Source organism: Martes martes (genome assembly GCF_963455335.1).
Source record: "Martes martes genome assembly, chromosome: 13".
Lineage (NCBI taxonomy): Eukaryota > Metazoa > Chordata > Mammalia > Carnivora > Mustelidae > Martes > Martes martes.
In genome coordinates this window covers 27375876-27400844 of record NC_137901.1, presented here as the reverse complement: position 1 = coordinate 27400844, position 24969 = coordinate 27375876, and the positions used below count along the sequence as shown (strand labels likewise).

The 24969-nt window shown below is 41.1% G+C and overlaps 1 protein-coding gene across 3 annotated transcripts in view; it reads left to right on the top strand.

Moving 5' to 3' along the window:
- Positions 1-240: 240 nt before the first annotated feature.
- ARK2N (arkadia (RNF111) N-terminal like PKA signaling regulator 2N) overlaps positions 241-24969 on the top strand; it is an 87887-nt gene continuing 63158 nt past the window's right edge. For 2 of the 3 annotated variants that reach the window (XM_080821876.1, XM_080821878.1), the window contains exon 1: positions 712-1025. The gene's annotated coding sequence lies outside the window, so the exon portion shown is untranslated. Of the gene's footprint in view, positions 416-711; positions 1026-24969 lie in introns of those variants that run through there. The other variant, XM_080821877.1, reaches the window with a different exon arrangement.

Here is a 24969-nt window from a genome sequence, read left to right as displayed (position 1 = left end):
CTTTCCTCCAGGTCCCGCGTACAGCACGTTCCTTTCCATCACAGACCTGAAGGAAGGGCCTCGAGAACTCAGAGCACCCGGGCGCGTCCCCCTTCCCACGGTGAAGTGCAAATGAGAGGAGTGACTCTGCAGAGGTGGAATTTGGGGCGTCTGCAACGCGCGTAGGGGCGGAGCGGGCTCTCCCGGTGGACCCTGTCTCACCAGTAGGTGGCGGTCTATCGGCCAGGCCGGCAAGGTAACCCACCAGAAACTTGAACGGGATGCTGCTGCCACTGCAAGACGAGCACAGCGCAGTCTCCTCAGGCCGAGCTGTCGACATCCGCGAAAAAGTGGGGAGAGAAGACAGCGGACTTCTTGCTGGAGTCACTCAAGGATTCGGACACTACGAGCTTCATTCGGGAAGGGATCAGAAGAGGTGAGTACTGAGAAGCGCGCGGAAAAGGGAGTATTGTCCTTCTCTTGGGCATTGTCCTTGGCTTGCACTGACTGATTTCCAGTCCTCTGGGAAGGATATTTCTGGAAGGGAGCTCCCTGATTAGACGGATGAGCGCGGGAAAGAAGCCCGGGAAGCTGGTGCCCGCGCGCCAGGCGCTCTGCAGCGGGAGGAGCGCGGATTCCTTTCCGCCAGATGGCGCGCTCTGGCTTTCCCTTGGCTTCCCGCTCCAGTCCCTGGAGGCTGCCGCCGCAGCGGCCGCTCTAGCCGACCCGTGCGGGCTCTGTGGTTCCGGGCGGAAGTGAGGCGCCGAGCGGAACGGCCTCTGGTGACATTTTCTCCGGGCGGCGCGGACGAGTGAAGGGACTTGGTGGTGAAGGCTGTGGAGGTGGCGAAATTCGCTTTAGCTTCGGCAGGGCTTTGACCGCGACCCTCTGCTCGCCGCTGGGGCTTCTGCTGAGGAAGAGAAGGCGGCGGTGGCCGTCGCGTCCCGAGTCACCGCGGCCGGGGGAGTCCCGGCCGGGGGGTCGGTCCGTGCCCCGACGGGGCGCGCGGAGCGGGCGAGGAGGTGCAGAGCTGCCGCGGAACTCAGGTGAGCCGGGAAGGTGCGCAGGGCTGGGGCCCGGCTGCGTCCTCGGGAGGGGTCGGGTTGGGTCGGAGGGGTACGGGCCGCGGGTGTAGGCTCTGCGGCGCCCGGGCTCCGGGGTCGTGACGGGCCCGGCCGGCGGGCGCAGAGTGTTCGCGCCCGGACTTGGAGGGAGGCACGGCCCGGGTGGGGCCCCCCGACAAGAGTGTAATCGCTGAACGCCTTGCTCGTCCGCCCGCCGGTGACCCTTAGGTCCTCCCGGCCGGGCGAGCTGGCGGGCCGAGCTCCCTCTCCCCTTCCCCGGGCCGCGGGTCCCTCTCTCCGGGGGCTGAGAGGAGGCTGGTGGTGCCGCTGCCCGCGGGCCGCGCGGGGGAGCGGCTTTTCGGCCCTGGAGTTGTCTTCGTGCAACTTTCCGGCGCCCCGGCCCGCGGGAGAAGCGGCGGCAGCAGCCCTGCCAACTCTGCCAGCTCCGCGAGCCGGGATCTGGCGCCGACACCTGCCACTGCTCCCGGGAGCCCGGGCGTCCGCCCCAGCGCCGCGGTTGCCGGGGCCTAGGAGGAGGGAGAAAAGGCTTCCTTTGGCTGGCGCCGCCTGCCTCTCGGTGCTTCCACCACCTTCGGTCGGCAGACGCCGCCAGTCGATGGGAGGGATGTGTCAGCCTTCAAAATTGACCTCTTCCGGAGAGTTTGTCAACTTTATGTAGAAAATAGGCGCAGATGTAAACTGACGGGCCCCAAGTTAAAGATCATTGTCTTCTTTGACTCTTCCCGGGGAGTTTTCACTTCTCCCCAGTAGCACTTTATGCTTTGTAACTTATTTCTTACAGCACCGACCTCAGTTTATTGTTGGGGCCGCAGCTCCCACGAGAAACCGCAGGTCATTCATTCTCTCTTTTAAGTCCTCCTCTCCGCTGTCGCAGAATAGAGGCTCGCAGGTTGAACGAATGAACCTCTCTCTCTACTTGTTCTTTCAGATCGAACCACCCGAGCAGTTTATGCTTAGATGTGCTTTTCATTTCTTGACTGAGCTTTTGCTTTCTGAGTCCATCCACCCAGTAGGATGAAAATCCCACTGATGATGCTTTGTCAAGGTTGGACCTCTTAATTACAAATACATCTGGCAGTTTTGCTTAGGCTATTATTGTGTAGTGTCGTTGGGCACATGCTAACAGTTTGAATCACTTCCTTTCTTCTCCTGGGATATTTTAAGGATGGAGGCTATTAACTTTCTAATGTAGTTTTGCTGATGCAGGCAATCTGGATTCCTCCAGTAAGAGCATTGCCTTTTGGTTTAACAAGCATTTTTAGAGGCTTACGATTGATAGTTATTACCTGATGTCCTGAGGAGTCACAGCGCTAACCGTTTGTTAGTGGGAAGTGTAATATTTTGGCTGTCTAATCTGGCCAATACGATGCTTCATTTAGTGCTTTATGCACAGTAGGTGCTCAGTAAATATAAAATTGAGTTAAGTTTTAATTTAGGAAACTAAGATGGAATTTACTGCAATGACCTATGCTGCTTTAAAAAGAATCTTATTGAAATTTCATACAGTTCCATTGAGAAATAAAAATATTTTTAGCCATTTTTAAATCAGAGTGCTTTTCACTATCACTGTACTCTTAAAACTTCAAACCATGTTTATTTTTCATAATAACACTTTGTAGATACAAACTTCAAAATAAGTGGGGTGCCTGGGTAGCTCAGTTGTTAACCGTCTGCCTTTGGCTCAGGTCCTGATGGATCGAGCCCCATATTGGGCTCCCTGTTCCGCGGGAAGCTTGCTGCTCCTTCTCCCACTCCCCCTGGTTGTGTTCCCTCTCTCATGTCTTTCCCTGTCAAATGAATAAATAAAATCTTAAAAAAAAAAGCTTCAGTATAGGTGTGTGCAATATAAAAGGCAGAGAGAAACTTCAAGGTAATTATGCCTAAAGCATTAGCTAAATGATTTCTTTCTGTTTAAAAAAAATTTTTTTTTAAGTTTATATGACAGAGATCACAAGTAGGCAGAGAGGCAGGCAGAGAGAGAGGGGGAAGCAGGCTCCCCGCCGAGCAGAGAGCCTGATGCGGGGCTCGATCCCAGGATGCTGGGATCATGACCTGAGCCTAAGGCAGGGGCTTTAACCCACTGAGCCCACCCAGGCACCCCCAGCTAAATGATTTCTTAATGAAAAAATTTTTTCTGACATCTTTTTGTGAAAAAGGAGTGGAGCTGGAGACTTTCCTCAGTGCTAGCTTCATATTAAGTTCACAGTGTAGTTGTTACATTACTCACTAATTTAGTTTATATTTACTCTTAAGTGCATTTATGAAAGTGTCCTAATACTCTTTGTCTTGTACTCTTTGTGATTAATCCAAGATCTGTATATTAAAAATAAATTCAGCTTAAATTTTAATTTAATGCAGTTCTTTTGGAACTGAGTGCTTAGTATATGTCCTTCAAAGATTTTATTTTGTAAGTGACGTTGGTACCTTAAGTCTCATTACTATATGACTAGTAACTTCTCCAGGCTTGTGTAACTTGTAAACTCATTATTCAAGGAGTTGTTTTGCTGGGATCTTCAATCTTAAGAGTTTTGTTCTGACATCTACATGAGTAAACTCGATGTATGTGCAGTTAGAATGGTTTTGTTTTTATCTTTCTTTTAAAGTTTGGTACTGGTATATATTAGAGACTCAAACCCTGTGTAATTTCGGTGTATCATCTTAGACCTTCCTGTAAAACATTAAAAATGTTCTACCTTTAAAAAAATTATTTATTTATTTATTTGACAGAGAGAGGGAGAGAGAGAACGCGAGTGTGTGTGCGCGTGCCCACACCGTGAGCAGCAGGAGGGGCAGAGGGAGAAGCGGACTCCCGGCTGGGCAGGAAGCCCATGCCAGGCTGGATCCTAGGACCTGAACTAAAGGCAAACACTTAACTGATTGAGCCACCCAGGCATCCCAAAAATGTGCTACTTTAAAAATTTTTTTTTTAAATTTGAGAGAAAGAGAGAGTGAGAGAGGGAATGAGAGGAGAGAAGGTCAGAGGGAGAAGCAGACTCCCTATGGAGCTGGGAGCCTGATGTGGGACTTGATCCTGGAACTCTGGGATCATGACCTGAGCCGAAGGCAGTTGCTTGACCAACTGAGCCACCCAGGCAGCCTGCTACTTTTACAAAATTTTTATTTTTTAAGTAAATACTACACCTAATGGGTTCAGACGCACAATCCCAAGATCAAGAGTCATATGCGCTATGGATTGAGCCAGCCAGGTGCCCCTCAAAATGTGCTATTAATGTGTTTTCTTTTGAACCATACTGATTATGGTATTCTGTATTATTTTAGGAAAGAATCTATTATGTATTATTTTAGGAAAGAAATAAATTTTCTTAGCTATAGTAAAAATGAAATAGACATATCAATAATTGGGGAAGAGCTGTTGAAAACTTTGAGCAAACGGAGGACAACACATTCAGGTAGAACCTCTTTATTTTTACAACACTAATTTATTGATTGCATACTGTGTGTCGCTAATGCTCTAGTTGCTAGAGATATACTGGTGAAAAGGACTGACAAGGTCCTGATGCTAAAAGAACTTAAACATTTAAAACTGAGTTTAAGGTGAGTTTCCAGGTGGCCATTCCAGCCTAGGTAACTGCTTACCCAGAGTCATGAGTATCAGTCTTGACTGGTTAAGTGTGGCCAGTGCATTGAGTTCACAAAGGGATAGGTTGTGAAGGTACCTTAGTCTGCTAAAGTGTTTTTTTTTCCTTTTAGGGGGAAAAAAGCTTAGGTGGAATATGAAGGATATGATAGGCATTCCTTTTGAAAAATTTTCTTCATCCTTATGTTCAATGAGTAGAAATGTTACTGGTTTACTTCTTCTATTATTATTATTATTATTATTATTATTATTTAAAGATTTTATTCATTTATTTTGACACACAGAGAGAGAAATCACAAGTAGGCAGAGAGGCAGGCAGAGAGAGAGGGGGAAGCAGGCTCTCCACCGAGCAGAGAGCCCGATACGGGACTTGATCCCAGGACCCTGTGATCATGGCCTGAGCCGAAGGCAGAGCCCTAACCCACTGAGCCACCCAGGCGCCCCTATTATTATGATTTTAGAGTGAGCAAGCGAGTGAGTGAGTGGAAAGGAGCAGAGGGAGAAGAGGAGAGAGAATTTTAAGTAGGTTCTATTATACTCAGTGTGGAGCCTTATGCTGAGCTCAGTCCCAGGACCCAGGACCCTGAGATCATGACCAGACCTGAAATCAAGAGTCAGACGCTCAATCAACTGAGCCATCCAGGTGCTCCACTGGTTTTCTTTTTTATTTTGGGTTTGATTCTTATTTGTCAGACTAATTTGATAGTTAGTTTTCTTTAGGTTTTAAATTCCAGTTTTAAATATAAATTTGTTGACATGAAACTTTTCTGAATCCTTTTAGGGTTTATTTTTTTTTTTTTTTTTAAGGGTTTATCTTTAAGTTGTACCTACCTTTCTTACTCTTTCGGGGCTCATGGTAGGGAAATAAACAGTGTTTTCTGCTTCTGTGTGGGCAGCCTCTCAGCACAAGTGAGATTGATGTTCAGTCAGTTTTCACACTCAGCCTACAAGTCCTTGTGGTAAAAGGAAGGAGCAGGGTGAAACTAAAAAGTATTTTATATTCCTTCTGTATTTCTGGGCTAAGGGAGGAAATGTGTGTTGTATATATTAAACATACTTTTCATAACACATTAGTAACAGATGATAATACTAAACGTGTTTTAAAAATAACAGAAAACCAGTATGACTCAGATTTGATGATTGTCTTGTTTAGGATTTGTGGCTTTATAGTGTTCATTTTAAGTTTTGTTTCTGTTCTCTCTCATGTCTTCATTCAAAACAGGGACCTCCGATTCTGTCACTTAATAGCCAAAAGACAGATGGTATAAACCCCAAGTTATTAATTTGACTTGATTCAATTTTGAAACAACCTGGATGGGTATTTTCTAGTTAAGATTAATTAAAAGTGGAAACCTACCACATAACTGCCATGTTTGTTTGTGGGGGTGTTTATACCTTTTTAAATCAGAAGCCCATTTACTGAGTACTTAGGTGCCAGTTGGGGATGGGTAGAAAGATGAAAGAAAATTTCTGCATAAGGTACTCAAATCTAGTGAGCCAGATGACCTTCAAGTTTCTTTCCTGTCCTAAAATGTGAAGAAAAGTAGGCTATAGTAGAAAAATGTATAGCGAAGTGTAGGATGGAGTTAGTCTTTTCCTTTATAAAATCATTTTAAATACGGTATTGGAGAATGACGTTTTTCCTAAATAGGTCTCTAAATGTGAAAGAAAATGATTGGAGACTTGAGTGTTCTTTTTTGTACTGCCAGTTCATTTACAAAATACTTTTTCCTCTGCCTGGAATTCAAGTCCATGTATTAGTAAATTAGTTTTGATTGTTCAAAGAGCAACAAAATTAAATCTTTAAAAATTTATAGCAGTCATTCCTAAGACTTTGGATAAACTAGGCTTGTGCTTAGGTAATCTAGAATTTTAAGTTTTCATTAGCATGATAAACATTTGGGAAACAAGATACTGACTGAAGTGTCCAGAAGATATTTTATACTGAGTTGTCTGGTTTAAAGAAACAACAACAACAACAACAACTTTTATGATGTTCTGAGTCAGCATTTTGCTAGGTGCCTTATAATTAGAGAAAGGTATTGTTGGGGATAGGGAAATTGGGTGTGGACTAAAACTCTGGGAAAACAGGACTGTTTTCCTTTCTGTATTAAGAACAAAAACCTCATGTGGTTAAGATTTTAAGTGGTATTCTGTCTGCCCTAGTTTTAACCTAGCATAGAAGCATCATTTATTCTTACATCAGCGCTTTATCAAGGGTTTCCCATTAGTTTATTCCACTGTAGTCCATCAAGTAATTGCTATGTTAAGTTTTTGGCACCATTTATCTAGGGGACCTCAGGTCCTGGCATATGATGACCCATCTTTATCCCATCTTTATGTGTACTGTATTTTGAGGGAGATAGAAATGGCCAGAGCAGAGATCTTGGAGGAAATCTGGAACATGGGTTTTAAAGTATTCTTGATTTACACTGATAGTGCTTTTGAGTACTTAGAGGGTCTCATATCAGCCATGGTGCATTCTTTGCATGTGGTAACTTCCTTGGCTCTTGATGCTGGTTTATTCACAGCCTGGGGCTGGGCCAGTTGCATGTCATTAGTGGTGGTATCTGCAACATGAAGTGATTTGAGCAGCCATTATCACTCTTGGCCTATTTATAGAGGTTGTATCAGTGGAGGAAGGTTGGCTGGCAAGCAAGCAGAGCTGCTGTCTTCCCATGGTTGCAGTGTTACAATTTATATTTCAGTCTAGGTGGGCCAAATCCATTCAGCTGCATTAATTTTTAATGTTTCTTTTCTGTACTCCAATTTTTAGCACTTCAGTTTCTTAGTCAACTTCACTCATGAAGGAAAAGACCCAAATAACTATTACCACACTGAAGATAATTAGCAATAATTTCTTACTATCATATGATATTTAGTGTTCACATTGCTCTGTTGTCTCATAAATGCATTTTTATATTCAGACTGAGTCAAAAAGGTCTGTATATTGTTTGGTAACCTAAAGGTTCCCCCTACATTTTTTTCCCTGGCAAATAACTTGAAGAAAGGTTTTCCCCATTTGAATTTGTCAGTTACATTTCTATGGTGGTTTTAAACATGTTCATCTGTCCCTCGGTCTCTTGTTATTTGGTATTAGGTTTAGAGGCTTGATCAGATTCAGTTTTTATACTGTGTGTGTGTGTGTGTGTGTGTGTGTGTGTGTGTATTTTAAGATTTTATTTATTTGACAGAGAGTGCAAGAGCGGGAGCGCACGCACAAGCAGGGAGAGTGGGAGAGGGAGAAGCAGACTCCTCACTGAGCAGGGAAGCCGATATGGGGCTCCATCGCAGGACCTTGGGATCATGACCCAGTCCCAAGGCAGACATTTAACCAACTGAGCCACCCAAGCACCCCTGTAATGTATATTGTTTCTCTCCTTTTTCTTTGAAGGGGCAAAAATATACCTTGTTAGATCATGTTGAGTAGTTGTATCAGGAGGCACAGAATGTTTAGTTCTCTGTGGTGTTTGCAGCTGTTGACACTCATTGCTGAGCTGCACTTAATTACTCCTAATTCCTCACTCTGAATGCCTTTCATCATTCTCATTTCTGAGGCTTTTATACTGTACCTTGTTTATAGCCTCTTCAACCTCTTCCTTTTGAGAGCTAAGGGAAGGGATGAGTTTCTGTGGAGAAGAGGGCTGTTTCCGCTACATCGTTATATTGTAGTGGTTTTATTTCAGTCCTGATCTTTGGTTCCTGGACTGTACATATTATCCATGCTACCTACAACTTCTTAGTGAAAAAACTAACCCCAAATACAACAAGTAATCAAAAGAAGTTCTTTGGGAGCAAAATTTGTTTTGAGATATTGGTGCTTACTAAGGTAAGAGTACTGTTGTTATTAAAGTAGGTTAGTGGGCACCTGGGTGGCTCAGTCAGTTAAGCGTCTGCAGTTGGCTCAGGTCATGATTCCAGGGTACTGGGATTGAGTCCTGCATTGGGCTCCCTGCTCAGTGGGGAAGTCTGTTTCTCCCTCTGTCCATCACCCCCAGTCGTGCTCATGTGCCCTATCTCAAAAGAAATAAAATCTTTAAAAAAATTTTAAAAAATGAAGTGTGCATATATAAAAATTAGAAAAAAGGTTAATTTTTCTATTTCAAAAGATTTGGCAACGTCACTGTTAAAGACATAGTGGATTCTCTTCCTAGAACTGGGGGCTTTGTTTTGATTTGTAGTAAGATAATTCTACTTTTACCTTGTGTTATGTTGCCTAAGAAATTTAGTTGTGTCTGATTTTTGCATCTTTATGCATAAGTTCACAAACATTTATATATGGTATTGTAATTAAGGAAAAATACCAGGTTATTAGCAGTGGTGTCCGTTTTTGTGTTAGGGTTTTTTTTTTTTTTTTAAAGATTTTATTTATTTATTTATTTATTTATTTATTTGGCAGAGAGAGAGAGACAGCAAGAGAGGGAACACAACCAGAGGGAATGGGAGGAGAACAGGTCTCCTACTGAGTGGGGAGCCCGATGAGGACTGGATGACTCTGGGATCATCCCCTGAGCTGAAGGCAGACGGTTAATGACTGAGCCACCCAGGTGCCCCTGTCTTACGTTTTATGTGGAAAGGAGAGTTACATTGTCAGAAATCATGTTGACTTTATGTAATGGAAAATATTTTTATATGCAAATTGATAGTTTTATTAAGCAAACAAGGGGTTTCATTAGTGGTCTTGGTGATTTTTAAAAATGATTCAGTTCAGTTTGACAAAGCTTTAAATATTGTATATAGGGGAAAAGACCATTAAGTATTAGGAACTGTGAATGAACTGAAAACAACGTAATCCCTGTTTTCAGAGGAGATTGCAATATAATGGGGCTGGAGGGGGTGAGTAAAAACATTTGCATAAGTGACTGGTTTCTTTTTATTACTTTCTTCATATTGTGCTGTTTCCCTCCTCCCCCGTGTTTAAGGTTAACTCTTAATTTCTTGGGCTTAAATTTTCTGTCATTGCTGTGTGTGTTTGTTTGCTTTAAAAATCACCCTTATAGCAGTGTATGTGTTATGTGCCACAGTCAGAAAAATCAGGTAATTTATTAGGTGCTAATTTTTTTTGGATGATTATTTATATTGTGATTCTCTCTCACTGTTAGTTTGTCATATTATCTGTATCCAACTTGTCTGACACTGTAGAGTCACTTCATAATCTTTGACAGTTGCCCACACCAGCAGGAAGTAGGCTTATAAAGCTGTTTGAAAGCCCTGCTTCATTCTAGTGTTATCTTCTTGGGTTGCAGTTTGTCTCTTGGTCTCTGTCCTCGGTTCATGTTTATATTTTAAAAAGTAAAACCATGCAAAACTTCAAAACACCTTAACTTGGGCCTTTTAAGTTTTTGGGTATAGGGTAGGCAAAGTTAGGTAAAGAACTTAGAAAGTGGTTTTAAAGACCCATAATTGTCATGGAATTTTTTTTTTAACCTTGGTCCCAATTATTAGGAAAGTTATTACTACTGCAAGTGAATCAGTAGAAGATGCAAGCTATGCAAGAATTGCAAGCATATTCAAGAACATGCAAGTAACTCTTGGAGGCAGAAATTTCTACTCTCTCAGAGTTAAGCTACATTGTTGGCGGTGGTCTCATGGTTTTTTTTTTTGTTTTTAAGGTCCATTCATATAAGAAGGGTTTTATAGCAGTGTAGAAGTAGTCCAGTTGCTTTTAATTTTATTGCTAGGAGAGTGCATCATTTTTGAATCATAGATTCAGTAATAAATGTATAGTTGAGGGGTGCCTGGCTGGCTCAGTCAGTAGAGCGTGTGCCTTGATCTCAGTGCTGTAAGTTAGAGCCCCATGTTGGGTATAGAGATTATACTTGAAAATATTTTTTTAAATAGAACAGCCTCTTTTATTTTTTTTAAGGGGAGAAGGGACAGAGGGAGAGGGAGAGAGAAAACCTTAAGCAGGCTCCTTGCATGGTGTGGAACCCCCTGTGGGTCTTGATCTCATAGCCCTGAGATCATGACCTGAGCTAAAATCAAGAGTTTGATGCTTAATCAACTGAGCCACTTGTTTGTCCCCCAAAATAAAAAGTCCTTAAAAAACCCCCAAACAAAAACCTGAACAAATACATGTAACTGAATATTTAAACTATAAGCCAGATAACAATTTTTGGATTTCAAAGTTAAACCAATTAAAACAATAACTTTAAAAAATTTGCTTAGACTGCTGTGAGGCTATTTGGACTGCACTTCCCTTGCTTAATAACTCCTTCCCTCCTTTATATGGCATAGTTTTTACTTACTTTCTTAAAAAGATTTTATTTTTATTTAATAGAGAGAGAGGGAGAGCACAGAGGGAGAAGCAGACTCCCTACTGAGCAGAGAGTCTGATGTAGGGCTCGATCCCAGGACCCTGAGATCATGACCTGAGCTGAAGGCAGATGCTTAACCAACTGAGCCACCCAAGTACCCTGGCATAGTTTTTCCTTTTATTGATTAAATTGTATATGCCTTGGGCATGGTTTTAAGTAAGTGCAGTATGGAAAAGTACACTGCTTTTTTCAGATATAAAGATATCAAAGAGGTGGTGGTTGTGTGGTTTCTATAAAGTGAATAAAAACAATGGATATTTGTTTTTAGGGAAAGTTATCAAAGGAGTATCCTTGTTTACCTTTTTTTTTTTTTAAAGATTTTATTTATTTATTTGACACAGAGATCACAAGTAGGCAGAGAGGCAGGCAGAGGGAGAAGGGAGGAAGCAGGCTCCCTGCTGAGCAGAGAGCCCGATGTGGGGCTCGATCCCAGAACCCTGGGATCATGACCCGAGCTGAAGGCAGCGGCTTTAACCCGCTGAGCCACCCAGGCGCCCCGCTTGTTTACCTTCTTAAGTGTAAAATGTAGATATATTTTGATTTATACAAAAAATTTCTTTTTGGTTCAAGTTTTTTTTTTTTTTTTTTTTTTTAAAGTAATCTCCACTGCCAATGTGGGACTTGAACCCATGATCCCAAGATAAAAAGTTGAACACTCAGGGCACCTGGGTGGCTCAGTTGGTTAAGCATCTGCCTTTGGCTCAGATCATGATGCAGGGTTCTGGGATTGAGCGCTGCATTGGGTTCCTTGCTTAGTGGGGAGCCTGCTTCTCCTCCCTCTGCTTGCCGCTCCCCCTTTTTGAGTGCCCCCTCTCTCTGTCAAAAAGTAATATCTTGAAAAGAAAGAAAAAAAGAGTTGCCCATTTTTCCAGCTGAACCAGCCAGGTGCCCCACAAAACATGTATTCTTGTATAATTGTGGGTGAAACTGAATAATGAAGTAGCTTAGTATTTAAACATTAATAGCTTATATTAATTGAGCCATAGATTGAAGCAAGGAAAAAATCGCATGTCATTTGCGTTTCCTATAGCTGCGATTGAAAAAAAAATTGTTACTTAAGCCTTTATCATTATTGTATATGTCTAAAAGGCGTGTGTTTAGCTGATATGTAGCTTATTTATAGATAAAGTTAGTGCTGAAGTAAAGGGTAACTGCACTTGTAGCAGAGTTTGTCCTTAAAATTTTTAAATGGTTGGGAAATTATTAAAAAAATAAGAGATTTTGAAAGCCAGTGTTTGAAATAGCAAAATGTCCTTAAGATTCTATTTTAATGAAACTTATTTTTAAAAAATGATATCCACGGGCCCTAGCAAAATATCTTTTGCTTCATAAGTACTGTATAAATATATGTTGTTCAACAAATATTAAGTGTCTGGCAGGTTTTGGGTATTTTTCTAAATGCTGCAGATACAGTAATCAATGCGACAGATTCCCTGCCCTCTTATATCTTATATTCTATGAAGCAGACAGACAATAAACTGTAAACACAAATGAGCAAGGTAATTTTAGTCTCCTTTTAAAAAATGGAGAATAATGGGGATATGGGTGAGAAAGGAGGTATTTTAGTGTATTTAAGGAAGGCCTTTTAAAAGTGGGTTTGAATTGAGATCTTAAATACAAGAGCAAGCCAGATTTCAAAATAGCAACTACCTTTCCTCGTAGTGGGAACAGCAAGGGCAGAATCTCCTGAATCAGAAAAGATCTTAGCATGTTGAAGAATTTGGAGCCTAATGAAGCAAAACGATGCTGAAGTGAGACTTGAGCAGTACATGCCTTGTAGGCCTTTCTGAAGAAACTGTAGGTCTAAGCAAGGAGCAGTCTTGTTTACCTTCTTTTTGTGTAGATGTGCCTTGATTCACACAGAGGAGTTATTGTATATTTATGGGCAAAATCTGAATTTTTAATATCAAACCTCAAATACATTAGAAAAACTTATTTTAAAGGAGTCTGACGAAAGCCGTATCTTTAAAATGTATAACCGAAATGATCTTTTGTAAAGATCCAGATGTTCAGAATTTTCATTTTGATTAAAGGAGGCTACTTGTGTGTCTTAGGTTAAGAAACAGGTTGGAAATTCAGAAAGTGTTCTAAATATATCTATCTAAGTCTATCTAAATATATCTTGGCCATTGACCTACATATTCTTTTCTTAGAAATGAGGATTATATATTTCAGGTTAACTATGAGCAATAATTAATAAAAATAATTAAAATGTTCTGGAAACCTAAATGGAATTGTTTAGATAGTTGTCAGTGTGGATAGACCACTTACTGTGTGTATCTTTTTAAATTGTAGCTTTGTAAAAAGCCTGCAAATAGTCAATAAAACAGTCATCAGTTTGTTTTTAAAAATAGCAACGGAAGCATTCTTTTAGTAGGCTTTTCAGTTGAAATCGCCTATTTTTTTTTTTTAAAGACTTTTATTTATTTATTTGACAGAGAGAAATCACAAGTAGGCAGAGAGGCAGGCAGAGAGACAGGAGGAAGCAGGCTCCCTGCAAAGCAGAGAGCCCGATGCGGGACTCGATCTGAGGACCCTGAGATCATGACCTGAGCCGAAGGCAGAGGCTCAACCCACTGAGCCACTCAGGCGCCCCTTTTTTTGCTTTTTAAAATATTCCTTGAGGGGTGCGTGGGAGGCTCTGTCAGTTGGGCATCCAACTCCTGTAATTTCAGCTTAGGTCATGATCTAATCTCATGGGTGGAGAGAGAGCACATTGAGTTGGGCTTTCTGTTCAGCAGGAAGTCTGCTTGGGATTCTCTCCCTCTGTTCCTCCCCCACATATGCATGTACTCTCTCACAAATTAATAAATCTTTATTTATTTATTTTAAATGTTAAAATTTAATATTTAAATTATTTATATTAAATATTTAAGTATCTTTTTATTTGATATATACATTTATATATTATATTTATAATATATATGTATTAAATATTTAAATATCTTTTTATTTGAGAGAGCCAGAGACGGAGAGAGCATGAGCAGCGTGAGGGCAGGGGGAGAAGCTGATTCCCCACTGAGCAGGGAGCCCAGTGTGGGGCTTGATCCTGGGACTCAGGGATCATGTCTGAGCCGAAGTAGACCGTTAACTGACTGAGCCACCCAGTTGCCCCCAATAAATAAATTTTTGAAAATAAAATAACCCTTGAATGTTTTTAAAACATTGAGATCTTGGCTGATTCATGGTTGAGTTTTATGCTGTATCTAATAGTCCTCAGCAGTAGTGCTTACAGGCACTAGTTTTCTGATGCTGAGAAGCAAAGGCGAGGGCAATGCAGATTGCTCTCATGTCAACTTTTTGGTGAAGTCTACAAGTAAATCCGTTAACTTTGATGGTTTTCTGTGAGCAGTGACTCTAGCTCTTATAAAAATGGTATGCAAAAGATGACTAACATGTATATTGTAGCATCATATGCACTTTTTAAAAAGCAAAAATGAGACTTAATAGGTTCCTTTAATTTTGATAAGTCCTATGTGCAGCTGGCCTCTAACCTAATTGGAGCTAGGAACTCACTCGACATCTGGGCACTATTTTTCCTGTTTGTTTACTGGCTCTCTACTGCTTTCCTTTGTGGGCCTCATTTTCAGTCAGGCTTTATTCTCATGAGGGCAAAGTTGGCTTCCCAGTAGCTCCAAGCTTACAATTTCCTCAGCATTTAAAAAAAATTAATAGACTTTATATTTTAGAACAGTTTTAGGTTTGCTGAAAAATTGAGAGAAAGTACAGAGAGTTCCTCCTCTTCAGTTTCCCTATTGTTAGTGCATTTGTTAACAACTGTGAGCTAATACTGATACATTACAAAAGTCCAAGTTTATATTAGGTCTCACTTTTTGTGTTGAAGAATAGAGATACCATAATGCGGAATAACAGTTCTGTGGATTTTGACAAATGCCTGTCCGTCATTATGGTATCCAACAGAATAGTTTCACTGCCCTAGAGATCTCCTTTGCTTCACCTGTTATTCCTCTCCCTTCTCCATTTCTCCTTGGCAACCGTGGGGTTTTTTTGATGGTGTATTTGTCTTAATAGGCTTTATTTTTCTTTTTTGGTAGTTTGTTTACAGCAAAATCGAGTGGAAGATACAGAGATTTTTTCCATATACCCCTTGCTCCCACACATTATCAATGTGCCCCATCAGAGTGGTACATTTCTAACAACTGAGGAACCTGCATTGACACATCATCACCCAGAGTCCATAGTTAACATTAGAGCTCATTCTTGGTGTTGTACAATTTTTGGGTTTGGACAAATTTATAATGTATATCCACCAGTGTAATACTATACAGAATAGTTTCATGCCCTGAAAATCCTGTGTGCTCCACCTGCTCATTTTTCCCTCCTCCAAGCTTCTGGCAACCACTGAGCTTTTTAGTGTCTCTTCTCCATAGTTTTGCCTTTTTAAGAATGTCATATAGTTTGAATTATAGAGTATGTAGCTTTTCACATTGGCTTCTTTTACTTAGTAATATGCATTTAAGGTTTTTTTTTTCCATGTCTTTTTACGGCTTAATTGCTCTTTTTTTTTTTTTTAATTTATTTATTTTAGAGAGGGAGAAAGCATACACAGGCAGGGGGAGGGGCAGAGAGAAAGGGAGATGCTCCACTGAGCTGGGAGCTTGATAAGGCACTTGATCTCACTATCCTGAGGTCACGATCTGAGCCAAAATCAAAAGTCAGACTGGAACCTTAACTGCCTGGGCCACATGGTGCCCCAGAGTTCATTTCTTTATAGCACTGAATAATATTCCATTATCTGGATGTACCACGGACATCCAGTGGTACATCTGGATGTCCCACAGTTTACTTGAATGGTCACCTGCTATAGGACATCTTGGTGGCATCTAATTTTTGGCTGTATATCCTTTAGCACTTTTGACTGAAAATCACAATATTGAAGGCACTCTTTTTCTTGACTTTATTACTGTTATCAATAGCAAATATTTATGTCCCCCCGCCCCCCACACTGGTATTAGAATTAATTATTAGTTTTTCAAAAGATGCCAAGTGTTAGAAGAAATTTTTCTCTTAGGCTAAGACAAGAACAGGTCTGTTTTAAAAACTATAAAATGCAAATTAAATGTTTCTCCATGGTTAATCTAGCATTCAGTGGTTTACAAAATATTTTCTCACACACTAGTGAAATTAATACTCATAGTAACATTTTGTGGGGGGTGCCTGGGTGGCTCAGTTGGTTAAGTGTCTGACTCTTGGTTTTGGCTCAGGCCATGATCCTGGGTGGTGAGATTGAGTCCCGTGCCTGGCTCTGTGCTCAGCAGGGAGTCTGCTTGAGACTCTCTGTTTCCCACTGAATAAATCTTAAAAAAAAAAAAAAAAAGTTCTGAGGTTAGTACTGTAGTGTCCTTTTGTAACTGAAAAATAGGCTCAGAGAAGTTACATAACTTGTTCAAAGTCATATATGTGCCAGATAAAAAATAGTCACTTTACTGTAAGTCTTGTGGGTTTTGCTCTCCCTTTACTTTATCCTAACATTTTTTTGTGGGGAGGAAGCACCAGGTACCGGTTGTGTGTAAGTTTTTCAAAATCTGCAGATTCTCTATATAAACCCCTCCCTGTAATCTTGATTTCTCTAACCCCAAAGCCCTGTACATTGGCTTAACAAAACTACCACATAATTATGAAAAAAATAGGATTGAGGATTATCAATAGCAGATATTTATTGAGCAACTCCTTATTTTAAGGAATGGTGCTAGGTGGAATATACTGTGCAGTGATGAGTGATAAAGAGCTTGGGCTCTGGAATTGCTTCTGTGAAAATCCTGACTTCGGTATTGACTTTGTGCAAATTCTTTAACTTTGCCCCTATCTGTAAAATAGGGTGATAGTATTTGCCTTATAGAATTCACCTTGTTGGGGGTGGACTATACTTTTAAATGCTTAGCTGATTTTCTGGAAGTTAAAGATTGCTTTGTTTTATTTTTTATTTTAAAGATTTTTACTTATTTATTTGACAGAGGGAGAGAGAGCACAAGCAGGGGGAGCAGCAGAGGGAGAAGGAAAAGCAGGCTTTCTAGTGAGCAGGGAGCCTGATGTGGGACCCCATCCCAGGACTCCAGGATCATGGCTTGAGCCACCCAGCCTACCCTATTTTATTTTACTTTTTAAAAGATACTGTTTATTTGCCAGAGAGTAGGAGTGTGTGCATACAAGCACGGGGAGGGGCAGAGAGATAAGCAGACTCCCAGCTGAGCCTGGGGCTCAACCCTAGGGCCCTGAGATCACGGCCTGAGCTGGAGCCAGAAGCTTAACCGACTGAGACACTCAGACACCCTACGAGCGCTCGATTTTAGTAATGTTATTATTTATATGTATATATACAGATGCAGTGTATCCTTGGGCATCAAACAGTTCTATGCAGTCATCCCAAAGGGTGGATTATTTATTTTTACTAAAATGAAAAATTAGCACTTTCATTAAAATGAAAGATTAGCACTAAAATACTACTGAAACAACTGCTTGTCTTTCTTACATACCTGCTATATATTGAAATAGTGTCTTGAGCAGTATGTGTTTATGATGCTTTTGACTTTTTAAAGCATTCTTATATTGTTCCATATATACACACGTTTTGTTTCTCTTAACTTGCAAAATCTGTATTTCCATTCCCTACTCAACTTTTTTTTTTTTTAAGATTTTTTAAAAAAAAATTATTCATTAGAGGGGTGCCTGGGTGGCTCAGTGGGTTGAAGCCTCTGCCTTCGGCTTGGGTCATGATCCCAGGGTCCTGGGATGGAGCCCTGCATCGGGCTCTCTGCTCACCAGGGAGCCTGCTTCCGCCTCTCTCCCTGCCTGCCTGTCTGCCTACTTGTGATCTCTGTCTGTCAAAAAAAAAAAATAATAAAATAAAATCTTTAAAAAAAAATTATTCATTAGAGAGAGAGAAACAAGCAAGGGGAGAGGAGAGAGAGGGAGAAGCGGACTCCCCACTGAGCTGGGAGCCCAACACGGATGGGGCTCAGTTCCAGGACCTGGAGATCATGACCTGAGCTGAAGGCAGAGGTTTAACCATCTGAGCCACCCAGGTGCCTCCCCTACTCAACTTTTTAAGTTTTACAGATAAGGAACTGAAGAACGAAGTTAGAGCCTCGTGTTAGGTTACACAGTTAGTGGCAGAGCTAATTACATTTTTCTTTCTCTACTTGTTGCCTTTCTTTTTCATGTCCTTACTTTTACAGAAAGTGAGAGTCAGGTGCAGACAGAAATAGAGTATCAGTAACAGTAACTGATTCTCAAAGATTTAAATTCTTCTAGGGGCGCCTGGGTGGCTCAGTGGGTTAAGCCTCTGCCTTCAGCTCGGGTCATGATCCCAGGGTTCTGGGATCGAGCCCCGCGTCGGGCTCTCTGCTCAGTGGGGAGCCTGCTTCCCCCTCTCTCTCTGCCTGCCTCTCTGCCTACTTGTGATCTCTGCCTGTCAAATAAATAAATAAATAAATAAAATCTTAAAAAAAAAAAAGAAGAAAAAGATTTAAATTTTTCTTTTTTTAAAAAAAATACTTAATTATCAGAGAGAATGAACAAGCAGGGAGAGTGGCAGGAAGGGGGAGAAGCAGGCGTGGGTCTTTATCCCAGGACCCTGGGATCATGACCTGAGTCGAAGGCAGACGCTTAATCGACTGAGCCATGAGGTGCCCCCAAGATTTGAATTATCTTTCTAATTCATTGTTTTATTTGGTCTTAGGAATGCCAAGAATACTTTAATGTTATTGGCAGGAAAATCCAACCCCAATCTCTGCTGAGTTTTAGACCTGAATATTAAATACTTAGTGCTTCTCTAACATTTCTTCGAATGTCTCAAAGGCACTTTATTTATTTTTTTTTTAAAGATTTTTATTTATTTATTTGACAGACACAGATCACAGGTAGGCAGAGAGGCAGCCAGAGAGAGAGGAAGGGAAGCAGGCTCCCTGCTGAGCAGAGAGCCCGATGTGGGGCTCGATCCCAGGACCCCGGGATCATGACCTGAGCTGAAGGCAGAGGTTTTAACCCACTGAGCCACCCAGGCGCCCCCTCAAAGGCGCTTTAAAATCCCTAAGCCTAAAACCAAACTCTTGATGTCCTTTTCCCCTCCATTCACTGCACAAGTCCTTTCATGTTCCCTTAGTGATTGGTTCTACTGTCAGACTAGTTGCAGAATCCAGAAACCAAAGACTTGTCCTTGACACCTTTCTCACTCTACATATGTGCTCTGTAACCTCCTATCTAGCCACATCTCTCTGTTGCCAGTACCATCAGTCTAGAGCTACTGTAATTTTTTGCCTTGCCTTGGAATTGTTCTGTTGACATTTATTTGTCTTCTTTTCCATCCTGTCTCTGCTATGCTGCCAGAGTGCTGTTTTTGAAGTACAAACCAACTTAAGTCTATGTCTCCTTCCCCTCTTTAAAACAGTGGGTTCCTATTTACTTTTCAGGGAAGCCTTCCTACATCTTTTAGGCTGTTACATTCCTCTTCCTTTTCTCTCTTTGTGGTGCCAGTATATCTTCTCTCTGTAATACTTACCATGGTAGTAAATTTTGTATTTGTTTGTGTGATTATTCAATCATGTGATTATTCAGTTGTCTCTTCCTTTTTTTTTTTTAAGATTTTATTTATTTATTTGAGCGAGAGAATGAGAGAACATGAGAGGGGAGAGGTCAGAGGAAGAAGCAGACTCCCCGCTGAGCAGGGAGCCCCATAGACTTAATCCCGGGACTCCAGGATCATGACCTGAGCCCAAGGCAGGTTGCTCAACCAACTGAGCCACCCAGGCGCCCACAGTTGTCTCTTCTTTAGACTGCAAGTACTGTTAGGAAGGTACTGTGTATTTCTCAGTGCCTGGCACAGTAGCTGACGCTGGGTACTCAGTGAATATGTGCTGAATGCATGAATGCTGCATACATGAATGCATGGAGAAGTGACGTATTAGCTCTGTGAGGGGCTTGAAGTGAAGAGGAAGAAGAGAATAGAAAGGCTAAAAAAATAGTTTGTTGAAATTTGACTTTGTGGTTTTTACGTATTAGGTACTTTGAATGTGTAACTCATTTCATCTTACCAGGGACTGAAGTTTTACAAACAAGGTAATTGAGGCTTAGAGAACATGAATAATTTGTCAGCGGACACCTAGCACTTCAAATTCCCTTTCTTTTCTAGTGTCAGGACTGATGTTTTTATGAACTTTTGTTTTCTTGTTTGAAATGTGTTAGGTCACTGTATCTTATTGCTACCACTGTCTAGTGTTAGTGCTACTACCTTTTTGTATGAGTGCTGAGAGTGACATTGATGAAAAGAGACTGAGAGCAGTTTTGGTTATGCAGGATTATTGTCTTTGCTAAAGTAGACCCCTCATCTTAATCTAATCAGTTCCAGGTTACCTCGTGTGAAACTTTGAAATCCCATTGTGGGTTTTGAGTCCAGTGCCTCTGACCTTTCTTGCTGCTTTTGATTTTTCTTACGTCTCTTTTGTTACAGAGTTTTAAGATTCTGTAGTAGCCCTTTTAACTCTTGCTTTTGTTTATTAAAATCATTCTTACCTTTCCAAGTGCAGTTAAATTATCCCCTTTGTGGATACTTTTTCTAGTTATGAGCTTGTGAAGGTCTGGAGTTCTTTATACTTCCTTTGTAGTACTTACCTAATTTTGCCCTACTTGAATGGACTCATTCAGTTCATTTGTGTGAACTTCCTACTGTCTTTATCTGCTCTGAAACAAATAGTAGATTTTCAACCTACAAATTTGTATTTGATCACACCTCAGTGTGAGTACTGGGATTTTTTCACTTTTTTGTAATCCCAAACCTAGCATGTCACTTGACATAATAGGCATTTGATACATACTAGTTGAATTAAATATCTTCTGCCCTAGTTTTTCTTTTAAAAGTAGTTTTAGTATTATGAAGAATTTGACCAGAGGTAAACAAGATAAGATTTAAAATTTTTTTAGGAACAGATTTTAATTTTTTGAAGATTTATTTATTTGAGAGAGGTCATGCAGGGGGAAGGGGGAAGGAGAAGATTGAGGGAGAGAATTTGAAGCAGATGCCCTGCTGAGCTTGGAGCCCCACACAGGGCTCTGTCTCACAACCCTGAGATCATGACCTGAACTGAAACCAGGAGTCAGATGCTTAACCAAGTATGCCCCCCAGGTACCCCAGTTTTTAATTTTTAAACAAAAACAATTCTGGCTGTACTTGTAATCAGGAGTGGGTGTGGGAAAACCACTGTGATTATTATAATAGACCAGGCATTGGGTCACGGTAGCTTCAGCGAGGCAGTAGAGATGTGAAAATATTTGAAGATTGTATTGGATGGCTAAGTTGATAGGACTTGGTGATGGAATGAGATTTGGGGGTATGTTTTTGGATTTGGTAATGAGACAGAGTTAATTGTACATTAGTTGCTTGCTAAAGGAGAGGCAAGTTTGGATATATATTTTTAAAAAATTTTTTTTTAAATTTTATTTATTTATTCTTTACAGACAGAGATTACAAGGAGGCAGAGAGGCAGGCAGAGAGAGAGGAAGGGAAGCAGGCTCCCTGCCAAGCAGAGAGCCCGATGTGGGGCTCGATCCCAGGACCCTGGGATCATGATCTGAGCCGAAGACAGAGGCCCAACCCACTGAGCCACCCAGGCGCCCCAGTTTGGATATATATTTTTTAACATTAAATTTGCAGTATCTTTGAGATTATTTATTTTATTTTTTAAAAGATCTTATTTATTTATTTGACAGAGAGAAAGAGACATAGAGAGGGGAGGTCGGGCAGGGGGAGTGGGAGTGGGGAGAAGCAGGCTTCCTGCAGAGCAGCGACCTCGATTCAGGGCTTGATCTCAGGACACTGGGATCAGGACCTGAGCTGAAGGCAGGTGCTTAACAACTGAGCCACCCAGGTGCCTCTCTTTGAGATAATTTAAATAGAATGTCAAGGATGCAGTTGGTCATCAGGATTTGGGGATCTTTGGAAAAACCCTTCAGGCTAAAGGTGAGAATTTGGGAGTTAAGGGTGTGGACGATACCACCTAGAAGTACAATAAGAGAAGGGCCTAAGATTGGGCCATGAAGAACTAAATTTGGAGCTTCTGGGTTGTGAACGCTAGGAAGTTGGGGAGAGTGGTATGCCTGGGGAGGGCATGGAAGTTCCACATACTTTCCCTCTGTGTCTCTTCATCTGGTTGTTGATTCATATCCTTTAAAAACTGGAAAATGTCTATTAGTCCATCAAAATGACCTGGTGGAAATGCCTCAGACAGGGATTATTAAAGCGGCAACTTTGGACATGACATACTCAGGGCCCCTTCCAATAGATAATCCGTTGTTGAAGTTGAAGAACATCACTCTGACACCTCACATTGGAAGTGGGCCTCATCAAGCCAGACGACAGATGATAGAATATTTGGTTGAACGCATCCTGGCTTCTCTCCAAGGCCTTCCCATTTCTAATGAAGTGGTACTTAAATGATCTTATGTGGGCTGAGAATTCAGTGGGATGAAACATGGCAGATTAAATGGGGACAAAAATTCTTTAAAAAATAACTAAATTTAGAGAGATAAGAATAAGTCAATAAAGGATATATAAGTTGGTTGAATTGGAGAGGAATAAGGAAAAACCAGAATAATGTGATGGATAGAAGTCCATGGAAAGGGATTTTCAAGGAGGGAATGGTTAACAGCGTCAGATACTACTGAGAGGTAAGGAATGAAGACTAAAAATGTCTCCTGGATTAAAAAAAAAAAGATTTAATTAATTAATTATTATATATATTTTTACATTTTTAAAAATTTATTTTTTATTTTATTTTTATTTATATATTTTTATGGATTTTATTTATTTGACAGAAAGGCAGCAAGAAAGGGAACACAACCAGGGGGAGTGGGAGAGGGAGAATCAGGCTTCCTGCTGAACAGGGAGCCCGGATGCACAGGGCTCAATTCCGGGACTGTGGGATCATGACCTGAGCCAAAGGTAGATGCTTAAAGACTGAACCACCCAGGTGCCCCAGAATGTCTCCTGGATTTAGTGACTTGAAATAAAGATAGTTTTAGCAAACTTTAAGTGGAATGATGGGAACAGAGATTAGATTACATTGGCTTAAACAGTGGAAGGTAAGGAATTAGAGACACTGATAGATCTTAAAGTTTGATAGCTGATGTGAAAGAACAAGAAAGACATGTACTTTTTGGAGTGCTTGGGTGGCTCAGTAAGTTAAGCATCCCACTCTTGGTTTTGACTCAGGTCATGATCTCAGGGTTGTGAGATTGAGCCTTACATTGGGCTCCATGCTCAGTGAGGTGTCCAGTTTAGGTTCTCTCTCTCTGTGCCTCATCATGCTCATTCTCTCTTTCAAAAATAAGTAAAGTCTTTAAAAAGAGAAGTTTTTTTTTTTTAAAGATTTTATTTTTTTATTTATTTGACAGGCAGAGATCACAGGTAGGCAGAGAGGCAGGCATAGAGAGAGAGAGGGAAGCAGGCTCCCCGCTGAGCAGAGAACCCGATGCGGGGCTCGATCCCAGGACCCTGAGATCATGACCTGAGCCGAAGGCAGAGGCTTTAACCCACTGAGCCACCCAGGCGCCCCGAGAAGTTTTTTTTTTTTTTAAAGAGGTTCTCAACTTGTTTTTTTTTTTTTTTTTTAACAGAGAGAGAGATCACAAGTAGGCAGAGAGGCAGGCAGAGAGAGAGGGAGAAGCAGGTTCCCCGCTGAGCAGAGAGCCCGATGTGGGGCTTGATCCCAGGACCCTGAGACCACGACCTGAGCCGAAGGCAGAGGTTCAACCCACTGAGCCACCCAGGCACCCCTGTTTTTGTTTTTTTTAAAGGTGAGACTTGGACATATGTTTCAAACTTTTTCTTTTTTTTTTAGATTTTATTTGTTTATTTGGCAGAGAGAGCGATTACAAGCAGACAGAGAGGCAGACAGAGAGAGAGGGAGAAGTAGGCTCCCCTCTGAGCGGAGAGGCCAGTGCGGGGCTCGATCCCAGGACCCCGAGATCACGACCTGAGCCGAAGGCAAAGGCTTAACCCACTGAACCACCCAGGCGCCCCTCAAACTTTTTGTTTTCTTGGCAGTGTCTTTGTAGAGCAGAAATTTTAAATTATAATAAAGTCTTTTTTGTGGGTTGTGTTTTTGGTATTATATTTAACAATTCATTGCCCAACCTAAGTTCACCTTAATTTTCTCCAGGTTCCCACTATAAGTTTTTTAGTTTTGCATTTTACGTTTATGTCTCTCATCCATTTTGAGTTAATTTTTGTGAAAGGTGTAAGGTCTGTGTCTAGACAATTGTTTTCTCTGAGAATGTCCAATTGTTCCATTTGTTTAATAGACTTTATCCACTGAATTGTTTTTCTTGTTTTTTTGTCAATGGTCAGTTAAATGTGTTTGCATGCATCTACATCTGGACTCACTATATTCTGTTCCATTGATCTGTGTTACCTGTTCTTTGGCTAATACTACACTGTCTTGATTACTGTAGCTTTTATAGTAAGTCTTGAAGTTGGGTTATGTCAGTCCTTCAATCTTTAGTATTGTGTTGACTATTCTGGATCTTTTGCCTTTCCATATGAACTTTAGGATCTATATGTCAATATAAGATTGCTTGGGGTTTTGATTGGGAATACACTGAATCATTGGATCAGGTTGGGAAAAATTGACGTCTCAACAATAATGAATCTTCCAGTCCATGAATATAGACTATTTCCCCATTTGTTTATAACATCTTGAAGGTTAAGAATAGACAACGTTGATCTGTGGTGATAAAGTCTGAAAAATGGTTACTATTGGGAGAGGGCAGGTAATGACTAGAGATGGCATGGGGGAGGTTTCTGGGATTTGGAAAATGTTCTGTGTCTGTGTGGTTGTTACATGGGTATGTTCATTTTGTAAAAATAATGAACGATGTGTGTACCTCTCTTTGGTAATATTTTCAATATTTCTTAAAAAACAAAAAACAAAAAAACGGGCGCCTGGGTGGCTCAGTGGGTTAATCCTCTGCCTTTGGC